Source organism: Poecilia formosa, unplaced genomic scaffold, assembly GCF_000485575.1.
Source record: "Poecilia formosa unplaced genomic scaffold, Poecilia_formosa-5.1.2 Scaffold111, whole genome shotgun sequence".
NCBI classification, from domain to species: domain Eukaryota; kingdom Metazoa; phylum Chordata; class Actinopteri; order Cyprinodontiformes; family Poeciliidae; genus Poecilia; species Poecilia formosa.
In genome coordinates this window covers 1,754,863-1,781,962 of record NW_006800050.1, presented here as the reverse complement: position 1 = coordinate 1,781,962, position 27,100 = coordinate 1,754,863, and the positions used below count along the sequence as shown (strand labels likewise).

General features: G+C 39.4%; 1 long non-coding RNA gene across 1 annotated transcript in view; it reads right to left on the bottom strand.

Annotated features, from left to right (window-relative positions):
• The window catches only part of LOC107837068 (uncharacterized), a 139,824-nt gene extending 112,818 nt beyond the window's left edge, over positions 1-27,006 (bottom strand). Inside the window, exons 1-2 of the long non-coding RNA XR_001663047.1 lie at positions 26,707-27,006; positions 26,414-26,619 (exon numbers count right to left, since the gene is read on the bottom strand). This is a non-coding gene — a long non-coding RNA (uncharacterized LOC107837068). The remainder of the gene's footprint in view (positions 1-26,413; positions 26,620-26,706) is intronic.
• Positions 27,007-27,100: the final 94 nt, after the last annotated feature.

The following is a 27,100-nucleotide window of genomic DNA, read 5'->3' as shown; positions in this document are numbered from 1 at the left end:
AAGTTAAATCAGTCAAACATTATGTGCAATTTTAGTGTCAGAAAATCTCAGCATGGTTATGTCAGATGCAGGAAGACTGCTTTTCTTTTACCTTAAACCGGAATAGTAATACTAAAAAAACTGAACTTTTATGTCCCAGCCACCACAAACTGGGACACATAAAGACATTTCAAGTTTCAACAGTCTATTTGAACAGCTAAACTAATATCATCTAATGTTAATGATCTTTATTCCAAACCCATATGACTCCAGACCTGAGAGTCGGCCGCTTTAAACTTTAATATGAATGAATAATTAAAGCCCTGGGAATAAGACCATTAAGCTGGCCAATAAAGATGAAGAGAACTGCCATGTTAAATGCCGAAATTTCGAATTGGACTGGAATGGGCCTCATTTGTTGAGTATTAAATTACATTGATTCACTTCTTGGTCAATAGGGTTAAAAGCTATCAGTTCCACTAAGTAATGGAAGAGAGGATCCTCAAACTGTTTAAATACCCAACACTCTGTTACTAATCTCGGGGGCACCTTGCAGAACTAAAAGCGGCTTTTCAAACACATGAAGCTGTTAAGGGTGTGTTTGTACCCACAGGATTACTGGGCTTTAAAGTCTTTGCACCTCCAAAACCAAGCATGTGACGAATATGTGCGCATCTCATTTGAGCTGGAAAACGATGGTCACGATAAGTCTCGCTTTCCTAGGCTGTGCGGCTCCAGTTTTCAACATCCTAAATGGCAGGAAATAAATTAAATGGAGTCGTCACTGAGGATTGATGCCTGGTGCCATTACACACAGCAGGAGGAAGAAAATGACACGTCCTGAAGAAAACAAGTAGCATTTGCGCTCCGGCTTAATGTGAGTATTCTGTGTCATCATTTTTTGCGAGCATTAATGACATTTGCCATCACTACTGGGCAAAAAAAAAAAAAAACTTCATTACACACGCATAAATGCATAAAGAGTCAAATTTTGGGCCGCTGGGTAAACGAGGCTCTTTTTTCCTCCACTACTAGAATCCATAATGAGTATTCTCAATGTCAAATACTTTTGCTTGATGCATTAAAGCTTGGGGGGACAGGCAAGGCTATTTAGTTCAACTTCCTGTTGTAGCCACATGTTTACTTGTTCGATTTCTTTATATTTATCTCCTTTGCATCAAAGAATTTTTAATAAAACTTGATATTTACAGATGAAATAACTTCTGCAACTCTTTCTCTGGCATGCAGTTTATTCTGTTCCACTGCTTTGCAGAAGTATTCTTATGCCTTAATCTTTCTGGTTCAGCTCCAGCTGCCAAGTCTTTCTCTCTCAGTTTTGAACCCCTCAACACTGGTGTGAACGCACAGCAAACATCGAAAGGCACTGCAGAAACATGTGAATGTCGCAAATTCCAAAAAACACAAACGCATAAAAACAAAATGTAGCTGAAAATCACTGCAAACAAACGAACAAAAAAATGTGGAAACCACAGGAAATGGAACCAAAGACGAAAATGCCACAAATAGCAAATATGAAACGCTGCAAACATGCGCCACAAAACGGAAATGCTCCGGACCACTAGAGGACGGGCGGAGTCGTCTGAATCTCAGAAGAATCCTAAGTCATCTCAAGTAGCAGCAAAACAGGAATGGTAATCAACACAAAATTGGGAAACAGACTATTAAATAAAACTATTATTCTTCCTGTTGGTCTCGCCTCGATTTGTCCTCCAGGCTAATGAAAAGGGCAAACAAGTCAATTCTGCCCATGTGGGCAACTTTTAAAAGATCATTTGGGGGGCATGTCAAATGTTGGGCCATAAGAAATGAGATTTTAAGCCGTTCTTTTATCTCTGTACAGATGTCTATCACGTTTGAATAAGTAACCTTGTCAGTCAGTGAACCCTGAACTGAGCAAAGGCTTGGAAGGGATGAGATCAGACACCCACAAATCAATCAAGCATAAACAACACGACAAGATGAACTTGCGTCTGATAACAATTCCAAAAGAATATTGCAACATAAAAAGGGATAATGAAAGCCAAGGAGCCCAGCCAGTAATAGCATCAAGCTAATAAAAGAGATAAGCAATCAAATGGAAAGCTGAGTTGCCATAAAGGGACCAATATCAGTTCTCATTCTCTCTGATGGCACATGAGGGAGGAAGTGGGGCTGGAGCACCCTGACAAAATGCAAAATATGACCAAACTTTGCAATAAAAATTAATCAAAACTCAATAATTTTACAAAGAAAAGCCGTGGGCTGATGTGTGGTACGTGAAGTGGAAGACTTAATGATTAGGCATATCTTTGTTGGCATTTTACTCTAGTCTGCTGCCGTTCTGAGTACACCTTGAAGGCACCCTTGGAGTGTAAACCACAGAAGAAGCAAACTGTCCAAACAAGAAGGGTCGGGGAAAGGCTGAGAGCTGACGGGGGGGAGAAAATTGGCAGAAAGGTACAGAACGGGAGCCATGTAGCTGGAATCTGCGTCATCCTCCTCACTCCATCAACTCCAATACAGTCGCTCAGATGATGCATGAAAATCCATTTGCAGTACGAGCAGGAGGGAAGACTTCAGAAAAGATGGGAATAGATACAAAGGATGGATAAATGGATCTCCAGTGGCAGATATGTGCGACCACAGCCAATGGTATCACAGGGCGAAGTCATATTATTAAATGTAGGGTGTTCACTTCGAGGTTCTCGGTGGTTGATCAATACGAGGCAGGTGTCAGGTCTCCGCTGTCTTGATGACAGTTTGTAACATATGCTTGTGGGCTGAAGGAATAAAAATAGGGTTTTAGGCTTTTAGCTCAAATGCTCATCTTTAGTGTGATTTTTAACATTCCTTTTGACAATCCATCTACCTGAGGTTTACCTTTAGCCCAGCCAAGGGAGAAGGAATCTTTGTTTTTTCAGGTTTTGTTCCCACACAGCAGGCTTTCGCTTGACATGAGAAACAATGTGACGTGACCGAGCAGAACCATGTCGTAAAACAATGTGACGCATATATTACACATTCATTTTAACATGGGCTAAAGTTGGACAATACGTCTAATCCCAACTGTACTATCAATGTTGGAAATATCAACACTGAAACTACATGGACGACTATTGATAGAATCTATATTCAGAGCAACACATTAGCATCCTGGATGCCAGTCATTTACCTGCCAGCTGGATGGTCTGTAAGACAACGTGTATATTTAGTGGGCAAGACGCTAAAGCTCCCTGGCATCTGTGGGATTAGATTAATTCATTGTTCATTAATTACAGCAGCAGGTTTGCAATTGACGAGAGAATTTTATTTATCATTAAAGAGTTAATATTCAACTTGGATTCAGAAAAAAAAATACCTGTGATCATCTCCAATCTTCAACTGAAACAATAAAAAAAAAAAAGACAAAATTCAAAGGCAAGCCACAGAACTTATTTCAGTATAATAAGCAATTTGTTGCACACAGATCAGTTGTTAATAGTAGTGCTGGGTTAACACCACCTTTCATTTCCTCACTCGGGGTAGGAGTTTATAAGTCCTCACTTCTTCCTACCCCATTTTGAGCATGATATGTTAACTGAAACAAAAAATCTGTATTTTCTCTTCTTTTTTATGCACTTCTTGTTACTGTGCACTATTTTATTTTTATATTTGTATCATGTTCGAATAAAATTTCATTTCATTTCATTCTTTTTCTCCTATTACACAGCCCTCTGCATGTGCTACTCAGTCACCTAAAACAAAAAGGCCACTCTCGTACGAATATACTACATGTACTATATGAAGAACGGAGAGAACGTTACCAAAAACAGTTAAATACTAGAGCTGTAATGAGATAAAATAAAAGTAATTTGGAAGTGTTATTTAGTCGAGAGCAAAACAAATTAAACAAAGTGTCATGTCAAGGACATACCGTACATCTTACCTCTATTCTAACAATTTTTAAAAACATTTACAATAAATCATCTCTCCTAGTTTTTTTTTTTTTTGACTGCAAACATGATAAAAAGTTATAGAGCGTTCTTGCGAGAAATGACACTTCATGTTCGTAAGCTGTCATTTCAGTGGTGGACCCAGGTGTTGAGCGTAGCTTCCTATCACCCCCCCTGCTGTTTGCTTGTTTAAAGAACATATGTACTTCATCAAAACAGTTGTCAAAAGAAAAAAAGCGCAATGCACATGTCTGAGCACTAAAAAGTAATTCAATCTAAAACTTTAGTATACCATTTTGCAAGAACATTGTTCATTAATACAATATGATATGTCAAAGCAATAAATGCTGTTTGTTCCTTCACGTGATCTCTAATAAACAAAAGAGGGCTCTAGGTTGGTTAAATCTAAAGTAACCTTATCAAACTGAATTTCATTTAGGGGCATCAAAGTAAAGTGTTATATATATATATATAAATGCTTACAAAACTTTTAAGATTTCTGAAAATATTAAAACCCTGTACCTAAGCTTTATATATATATATATATATATATATATATATATATATGGGATACGTTTTACACTCCAGTACCAACGGTGGTCACTGTGTGAATGTTTTGGGGAAATGCAAAAGTGCAAGCACACAAGTGTTTGTTTATCAAAGCTGGGCCAGAGTGGGATCCTTCCTCTGTGTGTCAAAGTCCATTTATCTTGCTGAACAAGGTGGCAGAAGCTGACCGGGATTAAAGAACTGGGTCTCCAGCGGACTCTCACCTTCAGCACTCTCTCAAAGCGGAATGAGAGTGCTCCATCATCCCACGCGCTCCGTGACACCGCCTGGCCAACCGGGTGGAAAGAGCAATGGGGTGTCGTGCTCCCCACAAGCACCTTCCTTTCTTGGTGAGACAAGGCCTGCTTTGATTTCGACTCACACATCAGCTCCGTTCGGGAAGCATCTCTGTGACTGCTCATGATCAAGGCCATTATCGTTTCCCCTCGACAAACACGAAAACAATTTGGTTTTTTTGTGAAAACAAAAAAACCAAATTGTTTTCGTGTTTGTTTAAATAAATAAATTAATGTATATATTCTGGTTTTGAAAACCAAGCTGGTTGTGAACTCTAAAATTAGCTTTAAAAAAAATGAAAAATTAAAAAAAGGTGAGTGTGGTTTGACTTTTTCCCCTTCAACTTGTTTTCTAACAAGAAAATACTTTCAGTTGTTTGCAACGCATTCATTCTAATTAAGGACTGTGGGCATCGCGAGATGACAACATGCATTTTAATTTAATCTAATTACCTGAAAAGCAGGACTCTATCCATAACTGTCACTTTTTAATCACGGGGTCCCATTAAAAGAGCAAAAGAAAAAAAAAAAAGTAAGACTGGAAAATCGTCACAGTAAAGCAACCTACTGAGGAATGGGAATGTATTTTCGTTTAATTAGTTTTACGTTTACCACCTTGAAAAAAAAAAAACCATCCAGGAGTGATTGTCAGCAGCATGAACACTTGCACTTTAAGATGGAAAAAAAAATAAAAAATTGTGAGGGGAATACACGTTCTTTCACATCTGGCCCCAAACAGTCATGCTGAAAATCTAAGGCAAATTTTCATTTTACGGCCTGTCAGCTTCCTGATACAGAGCAAATGAATACGGCAGCAAACAAATCTATCAAATCCTAAATCAAAACAACTGCGCTCTCCCTCTCTCCCCTTCTGTAACTTAAGGACAGCGTCATAGCAAAAAAGACAAGCAGGGGAGCGGTGAAGGGAATAACTCAAAGGACGGCAGACAGAAGTGAACGAGGTAACTTCACAAAGTCCTTTGAATTCCTTGATCACCGACTGCAGGACACAGATTTAAACGTGTATAAAGTAAGGATCGACAGGTAAAAGTAGTCCCATAAATGATTGTTTTTAATGAGATGTGGGAATACAACTCAAAAATATTTAACAAGTGTTTATGATCCAACTTGCGAGACGAAATACTTTGTTAGGTTGACGAGAACCGCATCCCAATTTTAGCAACATTTTAGGGAAAACTTACTGTTCCCCTTTTTTTTGCTTTATATGAATAGTGTGCATTTATCACAAATCACGATCTGAGTTTAAAAAAAAAAATCAGTAATAAGTGTACAGTATTAAGTCCAGTTTCTCATTCTCATGCTCATCTAATTTTACGGTCGTCCCAATGCTAGAAAAGTATCGAAAATGCTCCGATTTGCCTTCTCAAAGCTAGAATAATAGTTTAATAAATGTTAAAATGCGTTTTAAGTAATTTTTGTTGATTGTGTAATAATAGTTCAGGTCTGACAAGAAATTCAATTCAAGTTCAAGAGTCTAAAACTTACCTTATTGACAACACCAACCAAACAACTGATAGGAAATATTATGGTTTTTCATTTTAACTGAATTTCAAGTCACAAGATATCTTCACACCAGTAGATCTAATAACTTTTAGACGAAAGTAAAAATGCAACTATCATAATGGTACCTACAACAATGCCAACATTTTTCAATAGTTTCCAAAATAAACCAGGTTTTCTGTCAGATTCCAATCAGAATAATAACAATGCACGTTCACATTGAACCCCCCATAAAGTAAACAGAATATTATTGTTGTAATGTTCCACAATGTGAAAAGGTTTAAGGAAAACAAACAGTTATGTACGTCTCCATGCAGTCAAAACTTAAGCAGAAATAGTCGGAGCAAATCAGAGCTAAATATAGTGTAGACAGTGAAATCCCATCTCAGTGCTCTGGATTCCTTCCAGCTGTCAAACTGAGCTGAATGACAGCTTAGAGCAACAAGTGAAGGAGGGGGGGGAAGTGCTATGCTGGGGATGAAGAAAAAAATCTTCTACTTTCTCTAGGGCCACATTAAAAGCAATTAAAATCGCAGGGGTCAAACCTAGTTGCAAATTAGATAATTGCCTGTCGAGAATTAAGAAGCTTCAGTCCCGAGTGTTGCTTGCGTTGGGCTTACAGTTGGCTTGGCATCTTTCTGGTTCTGATGAAAACGCTAAAGGAGGCCAAACGATTATTTTCTCCAGCGGACTGACAAAACAAAAGAGTCTTTTAGATGCTCTGGTGCGTGAAGATGGCAAATTAAAATACAGGTTAGGAGAGCGTCGAGTGCATTGGCGTATACCCACAGGGCAGCATCAGTGCAGCTCAATGCTCCTCGGGAGGCTGAAAATGTCAATTTCATGCCATACAGACTTTGATTAAAGCACCTAATGGATACCTGTCTGGAAACATGACAGGTTAATCAGTTTCTTTTCATCAAGCTTTTTGTCTATTTCTGCTCCAGTGTTCGTCGCCTTTGACATGAACGGCAAAGAAAGGAACGGAGAAGATGAGACATTAGACCTTTAATTAGAAGCCCACCTATTGAGGAACTGTGTCTACCTCAGTGATTTCTCTAAATGCACGCTGCGCGATGATGTTCTGGAAAACACATTAGGCTTGTTTTTGGTCCTCCAAGCATAAAGGATGGAACTGGACCTTTAATTTGAGATGCTATGGGTTTATTTAATGTTGGAAGAACGGCTCAGCCGTGCTGGATATCAAAGTCAACATGTTGCACAGGCTGTACATGTATATGAAAAATGCATTTTTTTTTTTTATAATATGACTTATAGGTGGACGTTTTTATTGCCAGCACTGATGAGGAGCTACTAAAATTAGACTCTCTTCATCTGAGTTTTATTTCACCAGCTTGTCACTTTACTTAAAATGATGAGTTTGGAGAAATTAATGCGCCGCTGGGTTACTTTCAGAAGGCTGGGAGTCGTGTGAGGGGAAGAAACGCAATCAGTCATCAATGGATATAAATTTCGTTGCAGAGCCAAGAGAAAATGCGGGATTTATGCTGACGTGGTGAAATAGTTCGGCAGAGGGTGGAGGCTGGTCTTACTGTTAGTTTTTGCTAAATGAGTTTCTCCATTAGGGAAATATTCACTGCTGGTGAAAATCTCCCCAGAGGAGTAGTGACTGTGTGCATTCACAGTGTTTTGCAAAAAGAGTTGATGCATTTATTTATTTAATTTTTTTTTTTTTTGACATTCTGTCATGGTACGAGCACAAACCTAAATGCATCCCCCCACTGGGATTTTATATGATGGGCCAAAACAAGCCACACTTTTAAGATTTTTACTTGGACTTTTTGTCTTCAAATCTTGCATTACTTTCCATCTGCCTCCTAATGACTTCTGAATTGAATACAAACTGCAGCTGCTTGTAGCAAACCTCAGCTTCCTGGTTTGTACCTTGAAATGTTTCTTAAACAATTTCACATTATTATTTCTTGTGCAAAGTGCTCTAGACCAATCCTGAAGTTAAAAAAAAAAAATAAATCACACAGGACATGGCTCCAAAAAATTAAGATCTTCTCCATGTGTGCATTTGCAAACTTGACAAATTGTTTTTCCGTCATGTCACAAGAGGAAATCGTGTCTTTTGGTGGGGGGGGGGCAACAAAAAGTGTGTTAAAGTTCACAGGTATGTTGTAGGCTGTCCTAATTATGACATATTTCAATGCGATATTACCGTAGCTACTTCCCACTGATTGGAAGAATGACCAAAAGAAAAATGATTATGATTTCCTGCATTGCTAGCAAAAAAAAAAAAAAAGAATTTAAATATTTATCTGGTTTCAAATGTTTTTTGAAAGTAGTCACTGTAGCAATAAAATGGAACAAGTAAATGTGAGGAAAGCTGTCTCCACACTGTCACTGAAACAATTCATTTGCACTGGCTACGACTTATTGCGCCGCCAGAACATATTACCGAGAATCCTGAGCAATAAATCATACTTTAAAGTCAAAAATTTTAATAAGAATGATCTTTTTAATAAGCATGTGGACTAAATTACCTGTCAACCTCCAGATAACAAACCCTAAGATGTGAGATTTAGACATTTTCTTCAAAGGTGGTTGCAAATTGGATTTTATTTGAGGCTTATCTTTTGCACCAAAATGGCAAGACCTTTGTGTTTGGGGGATTTTGATTGATGAAAATGGGGAACATAAAGGTCTCTGCGTCTTCAGCTGTGGTCAGCGTTGGGGACAGTTAAAGTCCAGACCAAAATCCAATTAGATATCTGGCAAAACCTGAAAACCGACATCCACGCAAAAATGCTCTCCACCAATCTGACAGATATTTTCAAGGAAAAAATGTTCAAATATTTCAATCTGTAGACATTAAAGGCGGCTAGAAGCATGCAGCCGGAGCTCTTCAGTTTTCAGATCTATATTTATCATAAAAATTTGAAAACCATGCATAACTTTTATTTTGCTCTTCACTTCAAAATTATGAATGCATGGATAAATTCACAAGGCACAGTTTGTCTTTCTTGCTGCTGTGTTGTTCCACCTGCGTAGAGGCATTTAGGAATTCTTGTCAGGTCTGAATGTACGCATATTTCGTGTTCGCCATTTCGACGGCTTTCGAAAACACGCAGCACATTTATTGTATTTGAAGCCACATTATTGTCCTCCCAGCTGCACGGATCAACGCTCGCTGACAAAACGGCAAACAATAGCTGTGCTTCATGTCTTTTTGATACTGATTTTGTTCGCCGTCTCATCACCCTAACTCTCCTGCGAGTCCCCGCCATATCACTCCCCCCCAATACCATGCAAACACGCACTTTAATCATTTAGATTTCCATTATCACTGCTTCCTCTTCTCATTATTCAAACTACTTCTCCCTCACTAGTGAGCCGTGAACCAAAATTAATTCACTGCCTTGTCTTCACCAAAGGATTTCTATCTTACCTGGCTCCCACGCATTTTTCCCCCTCTCAAACATAAATATTTGACATTTTTGCTTTATTTTCAATAAGAACCCAGGAAGATTGTTTTGTATAGCGTGCTTGAACAGAGGCTAAGACATGACACAGAGTAAATGCTTGGAGGAATTTTGGAAAGAAACATGAAAACAGGCTGAGATTGCCGGTTTCATTTAGGCCATTTCATTAAGTCAGAAAAGTGTGACTGGAAAGTTCCCATCCACCACTGGTTATCAGTCACAGAAACCTGTGCCCACTGGCTTTGAACACTGTGTGCGACCATGCTTAGCTTGTTCTTTACTCTTTTTGTCACTCCACTCTCCCATGGCCAAATTCCCTCCTGCTTCAGCGCATTTCACATCTAAAGGGGGGAAAAAAAAAAAAACAAACAAGGAATGTCATTCCCGTATTATTTGCCGAGAAGCCCACTACTCAAGTCTTGACACCTGCATAACGAGAAGTAGATGTACACGCAGTCCCGCTCAGATGAGAGCTCTATTAAATAATCTGCAGCAGCACTTGAAGGAGCTCAGAGGAAAGGATAGATACACAGACAGAGAACTTGCAAGCAAACAGACTGGGCCTTGGAAAAGCATTAGCATACATTAATACCGATTCACACTTTTAGGGACACAAAACGTTGCCTTTTCTTTTTGGGAAGCGGGTCAATCTCAGATTTCCAGAGGGATTTCGATCTGGACTTTGAGTGAGCTGTTCCAGCACACGCATGTTTGACCTAAACCGTTTCATTGTAGCTCTGGTCAAATGTCCTGCAGGAAGGTGTAAATCTGCCCCAGTCTCAAGTGCACTGTATTTAGCTATATTCATCTTCCATGCACTCTCACCAGATTCCTGGCCCCCACTGATAAAACCACCTTAAGAGCATGATACTGCCACCGCCGTGTTTCACAACGAGGATCTTGTGTGTTCATTGTGACGTGTAGGGTTGGCTTTTCACAACAAATACCATTTTGAATGGAGGTCCAAACTGTTTCGTTTTGTTCTCTTCTGACCAGAGCGCCTTGTTCTACAGGTTTGCTGTGTCGCTAATGCTAATACCAACTTTGCATTTAGCAGAAGCTACTGCTAAAGAGCTACACCAACATTGTATTTAGCAGAAGCTACTGCTAAAGCACTATACCAACATGGCATTTAGATTAGGCTAATGCTAAAGCGCTGTAAATTTCTGTAGCTCCTCGAGTTACCATGGTTACCCTCAACTACGAGTCTGAAGAATTTACACATTATTGTGTTGATCTAACTAACCTGTTTTTCTCCCACAGAATGAGTGTTTTTATTCTATGTCTCTTATGCTTTTTAAAATAGAAAATAAAATAATTATAAAACAGCCCTGAAAGGAGAAGACAAATATGAATAGAAATGTATCGTACCTGGTAAGCATGTTTTATTTTTTTTTCGTAGCTAGAAAAAAAAAATCTAAAGATATTCTTCTTCTGCATCTCCAAGCATTCCACATAATCCATCTGCTGAACCTTGGTTATTTTGGTTTACTTAATTTACGTCTCTCGATCAGGTCAAAACGGTTAGCATCTTAAATGTACAAAACGTAGTCTGTATGGTCCATTTGAATAAAATCATAAGAGTAACGTAAAAAAAAAAAGACTGCATCACACATTTTCCTTTGGGGGTTGTATCCAACTGCTGCTGCAAGTTCTGTCAGTATAGATGCTGGAATGAGAAATCTCATGCCGCTAAGCATAGATGCTCTCCGGCTAACCCACAAAAAAAGAGGGAAATTAATTGGGAAACTCTGGTCTAGGGTGGTTTTGACTTTGATCAATGACTGGGGAAACTCATTACCAGCGTGGGCCAGTGCGTGAGGCGTACCCTAATTGTGTGCCAGTCTGTAATTCTGTGCTGTAATTGACAGCTGGATGAAGCAGGTGTGCCCGGTGACACCGCGGCACAACGAGGGAGACAGAGGAGAAAGGGACAGTGAGAGATCACAAGGCGGGCAAGGAAACTGGAGTGATAAAAAACGACAAAGAGATTTTCAATATTCCTTGTGAATGATGTTCAAGGCTCAGGAGGATTTAATTGGATACATCAAAAGATTGCAAAACCGACCAAACTTGGCTACAAACATGAAAGCAGCCTCCACTGTTTTTTTGTTTGTTTTTTTTAATGGCGGAGTGACACATGACATATGAGATTATTGCAAATGCTAAAGTTAGCATCTGCCCTTAAGCTTCCTATTGTTGCCTAACTAAAAGATTACTTTGCACTTACACATCCGGTTTTTAATAAGTCTAAACTGCATTTAATCAGATTTGATCATATTGCCGCCCCCACCACCATGTTGATAGCAGCATTCTCAGTCAAAACAAAAGACACAGTGACAGACAGAAAACAAAGGATTTGTAAGTATTGTGACAATGTTACAACTAGCTAACCATTATCTACATAAATATGCCTTAAAGTGACTAACAGCTGTTGTTTAGAGTATGTGTCTCTCTACCTAGTGCATCTATTGGCACCATCTCTATACTGAAAGACTCAAAGAACTACTAGCTGCTAATAAACTAAAGTTAGCATCTGCTTTGATGCTAACTTCGAAGCAGGTTCAAATGACTATTTTACAAGAATATAGGCAAAATAAATAAAGAAAGTAATAAAGTAAGTCAAAATAAATGATGACAGAAACAAGAAGTAAACGTTTTGTAAGATCTGTTACTGGTCAACTGTTAGCCGCTAGCCACACTAAAGTTAGCACTTGTCTTGAAACATGTTTAGGTCTTCAATAGGAAAAACAAAACGGTGAAGATTCGAACAGAAAGATAAGCACTATGAGTGACTGATCAACTTTCTGCAGGGCAAAGCCAGAGATTTTAAAATAAGATTATTATACATTTAAGCATTCTTAATAGCATGAATGTGTTTTCTTAGTTTTCCCTAATTAGGTTAAAAAAAAAATCTTTATCTCGTCTTACTCTTGTGAAACCCAAAAACTGTGAACTGTCTCATTAGCTGGATGAATAACTACACCCATGTTTATATTTTTACTTTTTTGTACACCCTTTGTTTTATGCTAAAAGTGGAAGAAATAGTACTGTTACAAATGTTAGACTATACTGAAATACGTTAAAGTGGTTTTAGCAATATTCTTCAGGCTTTCTGAATCTCTTGCAGTTTATCTTATAATTTTGACTTTTCCATTTATTTTAGTAGTAGATACAGCTCTAATTGCTATTTTACACCCAGTTTTAGAAGACCCTATTATTTTGTTTTTATTTTATATCAGAACACTTTTTTTTAATGTGAGTGCTATATCTCAGCAAACTTTTGCCTGCAATGTAAATTATTAATAACCAATCAAAGCATGAAGTCTACAAAAAATGTGTTTGATATCTTCCTAAGGAGAACACCAAATTGACTAAAATCAGCATCAAGCTTTGCAGAAATTGGAGATGAAGTAGATTTTTTTTTAAACTTCTCATATTATATTACCCTTTTCCAAGATTTCTGAAACATACCAGAAATCTATTTTCTGGTGTACACTCCTGGTCCATTTCTGTCTTAATGAAAGAATAAGTTTGAGCGTGTGCAACCTCGACTGACTGAAGAGCTCCTGCTTATGGAGAAGGCGCAGCCGGCTCAGTGGATCACGTTGTAGAGCTCAAAGCTATGAAGTGCTCCACGTCTGCTAAAGAGCTCCCTGCAAACAAAGCTGCTCTCCTCGCTCGAAGTTATACACATGTTAGAACGAGGCTTCTGTGGGCTTTTTATTTTATTCCCCCCGCCTCTTTTTTCCACCATCTTCTGGTGAGCTTCGACAGACCAGGGGCAAAGAATGTTAAATTCAATCAAGCACACCATAATTCCTTGCAGTGTATGAGTGTGGCTGACTCACAGGATTCTAATGGCTGCTCATAATCAAGCACCATGATTAAGCACTTGGGGAAGTGGGCACATACTGAAAATCCGTTGGAGATGTCCTTTCCCTTAGAGCTAAGTACACTCATTACCTCGCAACAGCGGGTACGTGGGTGCTTCATTAGCTTTTATGCCGATTTGCCTGTATTCGCTTGTGTGTTTTTTTTTTCTTTCCATAGAGTAAAAAGGTGCCTGAAGAGCCCTTGACGGTAAAAGTTTGAAGTCTGTATGTGTACCGGGGAAAGTCGCAAATTGTAGGATTATCAAGTTTCATTGTCAAAGTCCAAGCTTGTTTTTTTCCTTTTCTTTTTTTCAATAGAGACCGGAACATTTCATTTCAGCCCTAACTATTTTACATAATGCACTTTAGGATTATTGAGGATGAAATTAAACTTTTACACAAATGGGCACCCTGCAGCTCTAACTGAAACTTGAGTGCACTCATAAAATCTCCCTTCTGTAACCGTTCCTCTGAACATTAAATGCAATATTTCATGAGTTGAGCAACAAGCACAATCATTTCTGATGCGTTGGTACATTTGTTTCTCCCTCTGAGTTAAGTGCTACCTCGATTTCTTGAAAGAAATGGCCGTTTTGATAGGTCTTGGTCAGCAAAAAAGAAAGCTGGACCTCAGGTTGTTTTGCTTGTGGCCTAAATGTGACGTCAGCCCTGCCTGTAGAGACTGGAGGAAAGCTACAAGCCAGACGGCAAATGACATTCCCCACATGGTGAGCTGCATTAGACATCCAGACAGATGCTTGAGCCACACAGACTCATTAGTAAGAGTCATCAAGGTTCTGAACCAACTAGAGCTTTGACCACAGCCATCTGCATCGTAGAAAAACACAATGCAGTCATTTAAAGGCCATAATTAAGTTAAAAGGATTGTAAATTCTGACTTTGTTTTCTTTTGTTTCTTCATTTTCATCACTTATTCGTATCGGTCCGTCTTCTTGCTCAGTATTCATATCAATGCAATGTTCCAACAGTTTGTCACAAATTTCAAATAATTTTCTCTGGCTTTATGGGATAAATGGAAAATAGAAACAACCTTTTTCTATTCTATGCAGCAAAGTAACAGGCAAGTCAAAGCCTGATCTACACAAAAAAATATAAATAAGATAATTAGTGAATAAGTGTGGAGAGAAAGAACAGTAACATTATTTTTGCAAATAAAAAAAACTGAAAAGTACCTCCTGAGTCAAGACAACTATTTCTCCCATATCTACTGGCTTTGCACATTTAGAGTGTGATTTTGTTATTTTTTTCTTTGCAAAAAGCGCAGTCCCTTTAAGGTTTCCCCAGGGATTGCCCTGCATATAGCTCCCAGCTTGCATGTCTCAAAAAAATAAAAAATAAAAAAATAAAAAATACCCACACCATGACGCTGCCACCACAATGTTTCCACCACACCTGGGTTAAAATGTTAAATACTGATCTCAATTTTACTCTCCTATAGGCAAAAACTGATCAAAGTCAAACGTGGACTTGTGCAGCTCTACCAGAGGTCTCATGGCCTCTTCTTGATAAAAGTTATTCATGTCTGGTCTGTGAGTTTGGGTAGAAGGCTGTGTCTCAGTTGGTTTGTTGTTAAATACCATTTCCATTTTCAGATGACGGATTGGTCCTCTGCGAGACGTTTCCCCGCTTTAAATTTCTCCACAACTTCGTCCCTGATCTGGCCCCGTTGTGTTCCTCGGTCTTCACTGATGCTGTAATGCCTCAGCGAACCGCGGAGATCCTCGCAGAACAGGTGGATTTATGCTGAGATTAAATTACATACACGCCGACTTCTTCACTAATTAAGCAACTTGTTGAGGTAATTCATTGCACAGGATCTTATTTAGGGATATCAGGATACAAGGGCCTTTGTACTTGCTTTTAGATTTCTGCTTGTAAAACATTTTTTTTAAAACGATGCATCATTATCCTGCCACTTAAATCTGCGTTCGTCACATGAAGTACCAATAGAATTTATTGAAGATTCTGGTTTCAGTAACAAACTGTGAAAAATGTTCAAGGGATGTGAATACTTTAGCAACGCACCACATAGACCTACTCGCATTTGCAAAATTCAGGCATCACAAAGGGCACACATATTTATTTGCATATACATACACACGCGCACACAAACGCATGCTATCAAAAAACAGCCTTGGGGTACGGTCAGAGATGGATTGCCACCTACCATTTCCTGCATCGGATCACAGTTCATATATTACAGCCATTATAGGTAATAATTCTAGCAAAGAGATTAGTCTAATTAGCTTTTAGCACATGTTTCGTAAGACACGAGCTCATGATGCATTGCCTCGAACATTTAGAGAAGCGAGCAAAGCCTCACTTTAACAGATTCTTTTCCATCTTGCAATCTGTTTATCGTTGTCACAGTAATGGTGCTTGAAATGTTGTCCGAATGATTTACTGATGAGGATTTACATAATATCCGTTTGTGAAAGCTACACCTCAAAAAAATCTCGGGGTGGTGAGGGAAAAATACACGATCGTTAAGCCGCTGCGACTCTTCGACAAGAAAGACATCTTCCATCAAATTTTGATTCCCTTTCCTCCTCAGAAATATAGATTTGATGATACTCATCTCTCACTGCTAAAATAAGCACAGACAAATGTCTGATAGATATCAGGACATTTGTCAAACTACTACTTCCTTGTCTTGTTTTCCCTTCTCCATCCCCCCTTCCTGTCCAGGCAGCTGCTGACAATAAATCACTGCATCTGATTCCGGCTGTCAAAATGTCTGCACGATGTCATGGGTCTCCAGACAGGTCGGCGTGAGCGGCGTAGGCAAACATTAGGCGATGCGGTCGCAGAAGGTGGTGCGTGCAGAGCGAAACCCACGCACAAAGAGCGTATGCACCTTGTGCGCCGTCTCTGCATGCAAGCATGTCTACACGTGTGTGCAGGGGCCTGATCCAAAGAGGAATAAATCCAATCCGCGGCTCAGGGCAGCTCAATCGATGGCATTCTCAGTGGCTGCTGATGAACTTCCCTCTCTGACAAGGTGCATCATTCAGACCTGTCGCAGAGCAACGCTCTGGCATTTTAAAGCCCCAAGGAGACTTGTTGGGAAAATTTTGACTTGTTTGTTTCTACTGTGCCGAGACGAGGTCAGAACTCGAGAGGGTTCACAGGTGGATTCTCAGTTAACTACATCACCAAAAAACAAAAACAAAAAAAAACGTATTTCAGTAATTATTTTCAGAGCAAAAGTAGTTCCAGTGTGTATTTCATCCAGTTTTCATAAATGTGGGAGATGGCTAATGAACATATAAGATTTAGTTAGTATTAAAATCAATTTAACAAGGATTTTTAATACGGAAATGGTATTCTATGGCCGACACAACAATGGGGATGACTGTTCACTATAAAGTTGTCCAGGAGAAAGTCGCCGACGACCTCCACAGGGACGGTAGACAAGTTGCATCCCAGTGTTGTATCTAAGCACATTCGTAGAAGATTCAGTGGAAGGAAAAAGTGTGCATTCAAAAAGAAAAAACTAAAAAACTATGCCAGTGAACTGCTGAGTTATGTGCCGTCAATACTTGGTCAGAACCCTTTTTTATGAATCACTCATGGAACCAATCAGCCCGTGTCATAACCCTTTATGGACATTATGCTGCCATGAATGCAAGTTGAGGCAAGTTGAGGTATATTTCAAACTTTTCTGCAATTCAGGAGTCAGATCTAGAGAAAGCTATGTCTACTTTTCATGTATCAATTTATAAAATACATAGATTTCTTTCTATTGTCTGTGCCCTCTACAAATTAACCATCTTTATTCAATGCATCATCTGTGTCAATGACAACTGAAATGGTTATTTTTAAACAGTTGTAAATAAATTCAGGTAATAAGGGGTTAAAAAAGTCCAGGTTGCTTTAATAGTTGCCGTCGCCTCGTCTTCATTTAGTCTGGTGTCTCATGTTCCTCTTGACAATTCTCCATAGATTATGTATGGGGATTATGTCTGCTGGTTAATCAAGCACATGGTCATTAAAGCAGATATTGGTGTTTTGGGCAGTTTTACCCCTGCTAGAAATCTAAATAAACTTCTCCATAAAGCTTGTCAACAGTGAGAAGCATGGAGTGCTCCGACTTGCAGATGACAGCACTGACTTTGCTTTTCATATCTCCATCGACTCTTAAGCAACTTTGATTCTTCGCCTCTCCACTGTTCTCCAGACTCTGGGACCTTGATTTCTAAATTAAATCTAAAATTTGTTTTCATTTAAAAAGAGATATTTGGACTAGTGCAGTCATCTCTCTTTGTTTTCCTCTGTTGTCTCTGCTTCAGGAGTGGCAGAACACAAATGACGTGTGTAGCTCATGTCCTGGATAAGCTTCTTGAAGCCTTGTGAGTCTCCCCAAAGTCTTCACTTGCGCACCCTTTTCTACTACTTTTTCCTTCCACTTAACTTGGAAACAGCAGCAGGCAAACAGACAGCTTCATATACCGTTGTGGAGGGCGGTGTTGACCGTGTTCTGGACAATTTTCTCCTCAGTAGTCTTCCTCATGATTGTCATAAGATTGCTTCTGGGAAGTGAAACTTCTCTGCATTATTGACTTTGTGTAATATTAACATTTTCTGGAAAGCAGAGTTTTTATTAGCTGCACGTCAGAAACATCAAACTGAACCGAAATGAACACTTGAATAGAATTACTTTGTGTACGAGTTTCACTTTTTAAAATTGTTTCGCTGAATTGCATCAACTTTTTGATGATATTCTAATTTACTTAGACTCGCACGTAAATATAATTTCTCCTCTTTTTGTGACTAGCCTGGCAGCGAGTGGAGCTACTATACATGTCCGTGATGTTCGAGCGGTGCTCGGCACTACTGAAAGCATGTATTATCAATTCATGCTTGGGCTGAACATAAACTGTAATTATATTCAGTCACACTGAATAGGAAAACACTGAATAATATCCCATTGGCATGTCGAACCCGCACTCCTCTACAAGTATGATTTCTTATCGTCGAGCTGCCACTTCCCTTCAACCTGAAAAAAAAAAAAAAAAAAAAAACACGAGGGGGACAGAGACGACGTGGAGGAGCAGTGTGAAGGAGGAGATCAAATGGCGGGGCAGTTATGAGATGTGGGTCTGATGCCTTTTCAGGCTGCTCTGTTTTGGCTGCCACACCAGTCAATCACAATTACAATGGCAAAGAGAGATGGGAGCAGTGGTGCAGAAAGAGCAGGGGTGATAATTACAATGCAAGGGACAAGATAATGGGAACACGCTGCACTCTCCCAATCATTTCATGTATCAGCCTCTGACTGACCCACCCCCGCACCTCATACCCCCGCTGACAACCAGCAATCACAGGTCATATTTGTGAAATCCAAAATGAATTAATTCGACGACAGCGGTGGGGGTCGTGATCCGTCTTCGCGCTGCGCACGTGTTTGCCTGCGTGCGTGGTTTTGTCAAATGCCAAAGAATATTTACCTCTCACTTCCCGTCTTCCCTGCGAAACGGGCTCCGCGTGGCGTTATCGCCGCGGGATGAAGAGGAGGGGGTGCAAACACAGCTCCCTAAGCTGCTTGTTGAGAATAGGGGCGTCACCGGGCTAGTCAGCCCTCCGTCTGAGACGGAATAAATTTAGTCTTCTGTGTTACAGGCATACGGCACTGAATAAATATTGTTGCTCGACGCAGGCCCTTTTACATGTTTCACAGTTTAACAGACTAAAAATCTAAATTGCTCTAATTAGCCATGATCTGGCTAATCTGGAATAATAACATTATACCAAGGCCATAAAAGGTATAGTTTCAAAACTGAACAAAAAAAAAACAAAAAACTTGATCATGCCATTCTTACAGTTAAAAAAATGAGACTACCTGTTGCTCCAGGCTGCTGGCCGACTGGCTAAAAGAAGAATGCCACATTTCTTCCTAGCTTACAAGAAGTGTCTTCATTCAATAACATATGGAAAATATTTCCTGTTGAGAAAAATCACTAAATCTCATGGTTCAGAAATTAAACTAAAAAAAAAATACATACACTCAAAGTTATGGTGACCAAACATCCTTTTCAAATCTGCTCTATCCTCATAAACCTATCTACAACTTAAAGTTGCAATAGGGACTTGTGAGAACACCGTGTTCCTCCCCTTTGCTTTCCGCTCCGCTCCCTAGCTCTTCCCCTACATAGGAGCCTCCTGACAACTCCACATATGGGGAGTTTTAGTGTAATGCTGGGTTGTATGTCTGCCATTGGCACGTCGGCAATCTTGAGTTTGAATGACTGCATCAGCTGTGCGGAGGAAGGGTGCGAGCAGCGCGTACACAAGCACCAAGACCTTCCTCCTGGCTCTGATTGGTCGTTTCTGACCGGGAGCTGTGCATTTCCGCAAACTGCATCATGCCCACTGGGAGCAGACTGAGGAGCTTTTCTTCTTTTTTTTTTCCTGATATTCTGCTTATATTGACCTGCTAGCACACTGAAAGTTTTAACAAATATGTAAAAAATTAATTTACCTAAAGTTACTTTCTGTAGCTTTAAGCAAAGTTGTCAGTTTTGCGTGTTCCCTTCAAAGGAGCTCTACGCATCACTTTTTTTTTTAGTAACAATGTTTAAAAATTACAATTAGCATTATTAGTAATATGGTGTGTTCAGGTGCCAAACACTGGAAGTTTAAAGAACACATTTTCACCTTAAACCAGACATGACCAGATGCTCCTCAAGGTTCACACAGAGAAGGTAAATGAGTGACCAGAATAGTTCACCAAGGGCCAACAAGGATTTCATTTGTACAATTGTCTCCCTTCAATAAACTGAGAATTTAAGTGATACTTAGAATTCTCTGTATTTTGCTGCTGTTACTATATAGAAGTCACATATTTACTTTAACCACAAATTAGCAGAAAAATTTAAGAACTGGCCAAAGCCCTGTCAGCATATAATAGCTTGACGAAAATCCAACATGGAGAGAACGCTGCTGAAAATAATGCATCGGTCCATAAAATCAGACGTATATGTTGGATAGACGTACCAAACCTCCCTTGCCGACTCTCAATGGATATTACTTTACTACGCAGAGAAGTTAATGTGTCCATCTGGTCCTCTCAAATAAAGTCAGCTGGGAATTTTAATCATAGGATCACGTAAAATAAAAATACCCCAAAGCATAAAGTCGCTTAATGAAAATTAAGTTTTCTTATAAGCATGGTCATTAGGGTTTCATCTCTTTGCTTCTCTATGGAGGTACGTAAGCCGAGCGCTGTGATTTGAACAACTCCACGGCCTCACCCATTCGAACCTAGGCACAATCAGTCATGACACAAACCGAGAAAGATGAACATATAGTTTTTCTTTTCATTTTCTTGGTCAAAATGTTTCGTTTTCCTCGTCAAAAATGTTATGTTTCTACATTTGGGCCAAAGATATTGGCACACCGGAAAATTCATTAGCTCATTCCAAAAAATATGTTTTAATGGCACATTTACACCAGTTGAGGAGTAAAGCTGTAGGAGGGATCCGACCAGGCCTCATCAAGACAGTTGTTCGCCTCATAGAACGATTTAAGGTTAAAGGTTAACCTAACATGCATGTTTCGGTTTGTGGAGAAAAGTGTCCAGAAAAGTATAGTGCCTTGATAAAGTACGTTTGATTATTTTTCCCCACACGATCCAGTAAGGTGGAGGCAGCATCACGGTGTGGGAATGCTTTTCTCTGTGATGGACACAGAAGCTGGCCAGAGTTTACAGAGAGATGTATGGAGACTAATAAATATTGGAGGAAAACCTGTAAAAAATGTTGAGTTTCACCTTCAAGCAGGAAAATGATCCTAAATGTGCAGCCAGAGTGACAACGGAATGGCTCAGATCAAAGCATGTTGTTGTGTTAGAATGGCCCAGCCAAAGTCCAGATCCAAATTCAAGTGAGAATTTGTGCCACCAGTTGAACGTCGACGACCATACATCAACAAAATTTTACGCTAAAGCGGTGGTTTTTGATAACATTCAATGTGTTCATCGGCAAAACATCAATCGAGTGAATCTCACATCAGTGAGTAAATACACCAAGGAAGAGTGGAAACATTGTGCCTGCCATGATCTGGTGAAATATTTGACTGGATTTAAAAAAAAATAGTAACAAAGTGTGTAAAGCTCTTTAAATAACTACAGGATAAACTACCATCTGTCTGAGCTGAAGAAGTCGTCGTCTCAGTTCCCCCCCTCACACTCAAATAGAAACATCAGCGCTTGCGTATTTGTACACATCCGTGCATCTTTGTATTTGGCACAAACACATGGAGGGAAGGTTGAAGAGGCAGAGACCACACTGCTGTCAAGCTGCCTGAGGGAGAAGGCAGAGCTAATCCACAGTTATCAACACTTTTAAGCCTGCAGACTTCAGAGCCATTTGCAACCCCCTCCCCTCGCCCCCCTCCCCCGCTGCGTCGACTCTGCATTGGCTTTTCACACGAAGGATGCTCCTGTTTCTACCTGAATCCATGACAGGCTGTCTGCCAGTGGTGGCTCACTTTTGGGTTTCCAGGGAGACGGTAAAAGCTTTGCGCCTGAACGTACTGGGGGATGCAATGCGTCACGCCCCATTTCGGCTCCCAGGCACAAGCTGCAGAGTTCTCAATCCTGCAAAAGCTTCTCCTTCAACCGGTGTTTACCACATAATCTCAGCCAGTGACAAAGGACAAAACTGCTTTCGGTTTGTGCGTCACTCTAAGAACAAGAGTTGGATATACACAATTCCTCTCTCTATATATGAGCCTTTTATTATACCACAGCTTGTTTAGCATCTTTGTTGTCCCTGAATGATAAAAAGACCACTAACCACTAAAACCTTCAAAACTACCTGCAGGGATTTAAATTGTGATGCGATTTAAAATAATATCCTAGTATAAAAAGCATTCAGTGCAACATCATTGAAAATAATCATTAAAAGCACTAAAATTTTATTACGAATATTATGCATCCTAACATATAATGCTACCCAAATATGGAATTTTATTTATTCCTTTTTATCTTTGATGTATTATTTTTTTAATTTAATTTTTGTGTATTTTTGTACATTTACATGCATTTTACTTTGACAATCACATTCTCCAAATAAAGAAAAACAGATCTTTAATATTTTAACTATTTAGTTTGTTTTGCATCTTTACAATTTGACTGATGCATTTACATCTTTTTTAAAATTAAAACAATTGGCAAGAAAAAGCATTTGCTTTGTTGTAAAATTCAAAACATATCCAGTAAACAATTTTACAACATATAAAGAAAAAAAAAAAAAAAAAAACATAGGTTGAGAAAAGGATGCTTAAGGAAACTATAAAGGCCTTTTTCCTTTTTATGCAGATTGCAGCTGATGTTATATTGGCATAAATTTGTACAGTTCACGCCAACAACTTGGCAGGGCTTATAAAGATCAAAGCAAACAAAAGGATATGAACATTTTCTCTAAATGAGCATTAAGAAACTATCTGCCGGGGTCAAAGCAATAACATGCAATCAGTGTGGTCTCTCTGAAAGACTGCAAGATTATGGAGGAGAGAAAAAAAACTCAAATAATGAAAGGATTAGAATTTCAAATTGCAATTAAAAACACCCAAAAGTCACAGAGAGGGAAAGTTAACGGAGCAAGTACTTCTTAGAGGCGACAAGTCGAGTCTTTGCTCTGTACATTTTCTATCATTCTAATCCTCGTAACAGCGTTTGGCATAATAAAGAGTCTGAGCTTAAGTCGTGACCGATATCGATTTGTCCGAGTCAAGGATGACTGATAACACTTGTTGTAGTTTTAGAGGGACGAGGGAATCTGGGGAAAAAAAAAAAAAAAAAAAGGCAACAGCACCCAAACTGAGCAGCAACACGTGACAGATTCCAATATAGACAAAAGAAGACAGAGTGGTCTTATACGTCTAATTTCAATCCATACATGCAAGGTACTTCCTTCAGTCTAAAGCCAAAATGCCTTGTTTATATCCCAAAACAAAGCTCTCTCCGCATTCACCGTTGCGGTTTTATTTCATGCTAAAATACTGAAACAAGGATTATGAGGGAAAATGTTTTGAAACTTGCAAATGGATCGACTCTGGACATAATAGAAAAAACATTATGTTTTACCTCCCCCTAGTGGAAGGTGGCGGGAATGGCAATGCGTGCACGCAACCTACTAAAACATCCAGTTTTATTCCCAAAAGAGAATTGTGGTTTGTTTCCCCCACTGGCGAATAATTTAGGAATATAATGACGGCAAGGATACAAGTCATTATTTTTGACAGGCACAAGAAATTACAAACATTACAGCGCATTAGCAAAGCAGAACCTCTGAATCATTGCTTTCCGACATCTCTCGAGGTTGAAAATTGTCAAACGAACCCCAATGCCGTGGCTTCCTCAGCCTCTTAAATTTTCCTCCGACCTCACAAGGTCCTATTTTTCCCCCATTTCTCTTGCCGAGCAATCAGATTTCACACTTTCTTCTGCCCCGAGTGAGAGCAAGCCTCTTTCTGATAATCCTGTTCCTACTCCTTGTCAGATTGACAAGAACAGAGGCCCCTGTGGGCTGTGTGCACATGCATACGTACACATACACATCTTCTATACCGGGCACAAGAAATACAGACAGGACAAAAAGAGCTGGAAGGGAAAAAAAAAAAAAAAGATTATAGGAAGAAGAAATGAATAGTGAAAAGAGTTTTATATCAGGACTGGAAATTTGACTGGCGCACATTTTTGGATAAATGGCGGTCAAATCCAACCAAAGATTTATAGCTGTGCACTTTGCCTCACCAAATTAAGAAGCCAAACTAATGTACATGGAAATCAACACTGAGTTCTCATGTGCATAAACACATGCTGTAATCATAGAAGACACACATCGACTACAAAAAAAAAAAATAAATGGATTCAGGGTTGACAATCGCATTTAATTTTGGCAGTTTGATGGAGGACAATAAACAGCAACATTTCTGAGAGAAATTCCTGGAGGTGGGTCACTTTTTCCTTCTCCTTTTTGACTTGCCTTATAAGGCTGAGCCCTACAATGTGAAATAATGATATCAAAATTAATTATGCCATTTATAGCATTGCTTTGTATTAGTCCATATTCTACCCATGTGTAGGTTTTTCTTTGTTCAGCAAGCAAAGTCAGCAATGGCATGACATGGAAGGCGGCAATGTTTCATCTTGGCGATTACATCGAACAGAAATTATTTACACCCTGCTCTAATTTCAAGAATGGTCCGTCAAAGTAGCTTCACTAGAAATTGAAGCTCAAAGTAAGATCCACAACTACAACGGAAATACTTTCCAGGACAATCCAACATCAAACTAGTCTTCAAAAATATATATTTACTGTAGTGTCAAATAACTACAGTAATTTATGAGTCTTGTGTCAAACTCAAGACTCATAAGGTCAAATCGAGGCCACCTTAGCCATTTCTGTGGCGAACGCCACATAAAAAAGAATCTTCAAGATAACAGTTGTGTGCCTAGATATTATTTTAGCACTCAAATCAAAGCCATTTTATCGGTATTGTGCCAAATTACATCGATATGAAAAACTGTTGAACACTATTTAAATTTTAATATGGACTCATCAAATGCAGAGACTGCTACCATGTTAGCATGGGTTTTAAAGTCACAGTGAAATGCAACGTAAAAAGTGGTTTAAAATGTTTTTAATGTGTTCAAGCTGCAGGACTCGGCTTCTCGGTGAACAAACAGTTGAGACTCATAGACCCAACTAAAATTTAAACGTTTAGATACGAGTTTAGTTCAGTGTCACTTTTCTAATCTCTGCTACATCTTTATATATATATATATATATATATATATGTAAATAAGGCTCTAAATAAAAACAAGTTATGGAGTAACTCCACTTAATAAAATCCCCCATAAATATTGATTTATTGCAGTGACTCTCAGTACAAGTTATGTGTTATTTAACTTATAACTTGTCAAGTTGCTTTATTTCTAAATCTTTTTTGGTTTTTCCATGTCCTGGATGGCTAAGAACCTATAGCCCCGATGTTTTATTTAATCAAGGATAATGCTTAACGTCATCCTTGATGTTTACATTACACCCAGTGTTTATCAGGTGTCAAATTTCATCTCCAGAAAAGTTTCCTTGTGCGTCAAACATTGGAGGTAAAGTAACTTTACTTTAATCTGTCTTTACCGTCACTGGTGGAGAAAAATCCCCATTTAAAATAACAACCCATTGCTTGGTGGAGGGAAAAATAAAGCCTGGTGGCCCGCCAGGCTGATAAAACACTGGGAGAAATTCTGAGTTCTGTCTATAGCTCTGGTTGTAAGCGGGAACCCCGTCTATATCACCATCTCTAAATAGGAACATTCTGTGTTTATATTTCTGAGCGATCTTTAAACTGCTCTTGGTCCTATCCCTCACCTACGACCCGTTTGCCATGGCAGACCCCACCCAGATAGAGGAATGAAGCCTCCGAAGGCTCCAAGGATCACTGGGACACTCAAAGCCCTCCACCACAATAAGGTGGCAGCCCATGGAGGGGAAAAAACAAAGCCAGAAACAGTTCCCTGCTCTGAACTGAACTGATCTGGAGAGAGGACAGAAGGAGGCACTCTGGTGTTTCTAACTAAACAAGAAGTTTAGTCAGAAACTAAGCTTTTTGTTTTTTCAGTTATTTTTCTCTCTACAGAAGCTACACCTGGTCTAGTGTTCTGATTAGCTGTGGTTGCTTCCTGGAAAAGGGCATTGGCTGACATGATGCTGCCATCACCTAACGGTTCACCCTCTCCTTTTCATTTCCACGAGCATGGAAAGTTCTCCTGAGCAACTGACCTGTTGCGTCTCTGCTCCGTCTTCTCTCAGCTCCAGTCGGTCCTCAGCTTGACGGAAGTGACCTTACCTTCATTGTAGTAAATCCATAGTCGATCAACTGCTAGCTCCAGATGCCATTACATCGCCTCACATGTTTCAGGGACGCCAGCAACCAAGCAAACCGCCACTGAGAGGCCATGGTCGGGTCTCTCTCCTTGTGTGCTGCTCTGGTTAGACACCAAAAATGGCTTCACGAACGTCATCGGTGGAAAAAGACAAACAACTTAGAATAAGGTTTCCGAAAAATAACTTACCGAATAACCAAGGCAGCGATTTCAAACTTGGCCCTCCCGCGGGCTGCTAGCCATCTCTGCGGCCTACTTGTAGGTCAAGTACAAGACGCCAAACTAGGCCTGGATGAACACTGACACGATTTCAATCGGACCCACAAAGGTTTCAGTCATAAGACTGGGCGTCCGCTCGGATTCCGCGTCTTGGGAGATCAGAAAATAGCGTTTTTAATCCGGGTCCCAGAGTTCATGAATGTAGTTTTGTGTCTCTGTGAGACCAGGTGCTAGCCGTATCTTTTTTTATAAACGCTCGAGTAGAAGCTGCGTCATATTTTTTTTACCCAGCATGGCGCATGCGTATCACGCTCATTGATGACAGATTTATTTTAAGTATTCAAAATTTCAAAATGTACATTTT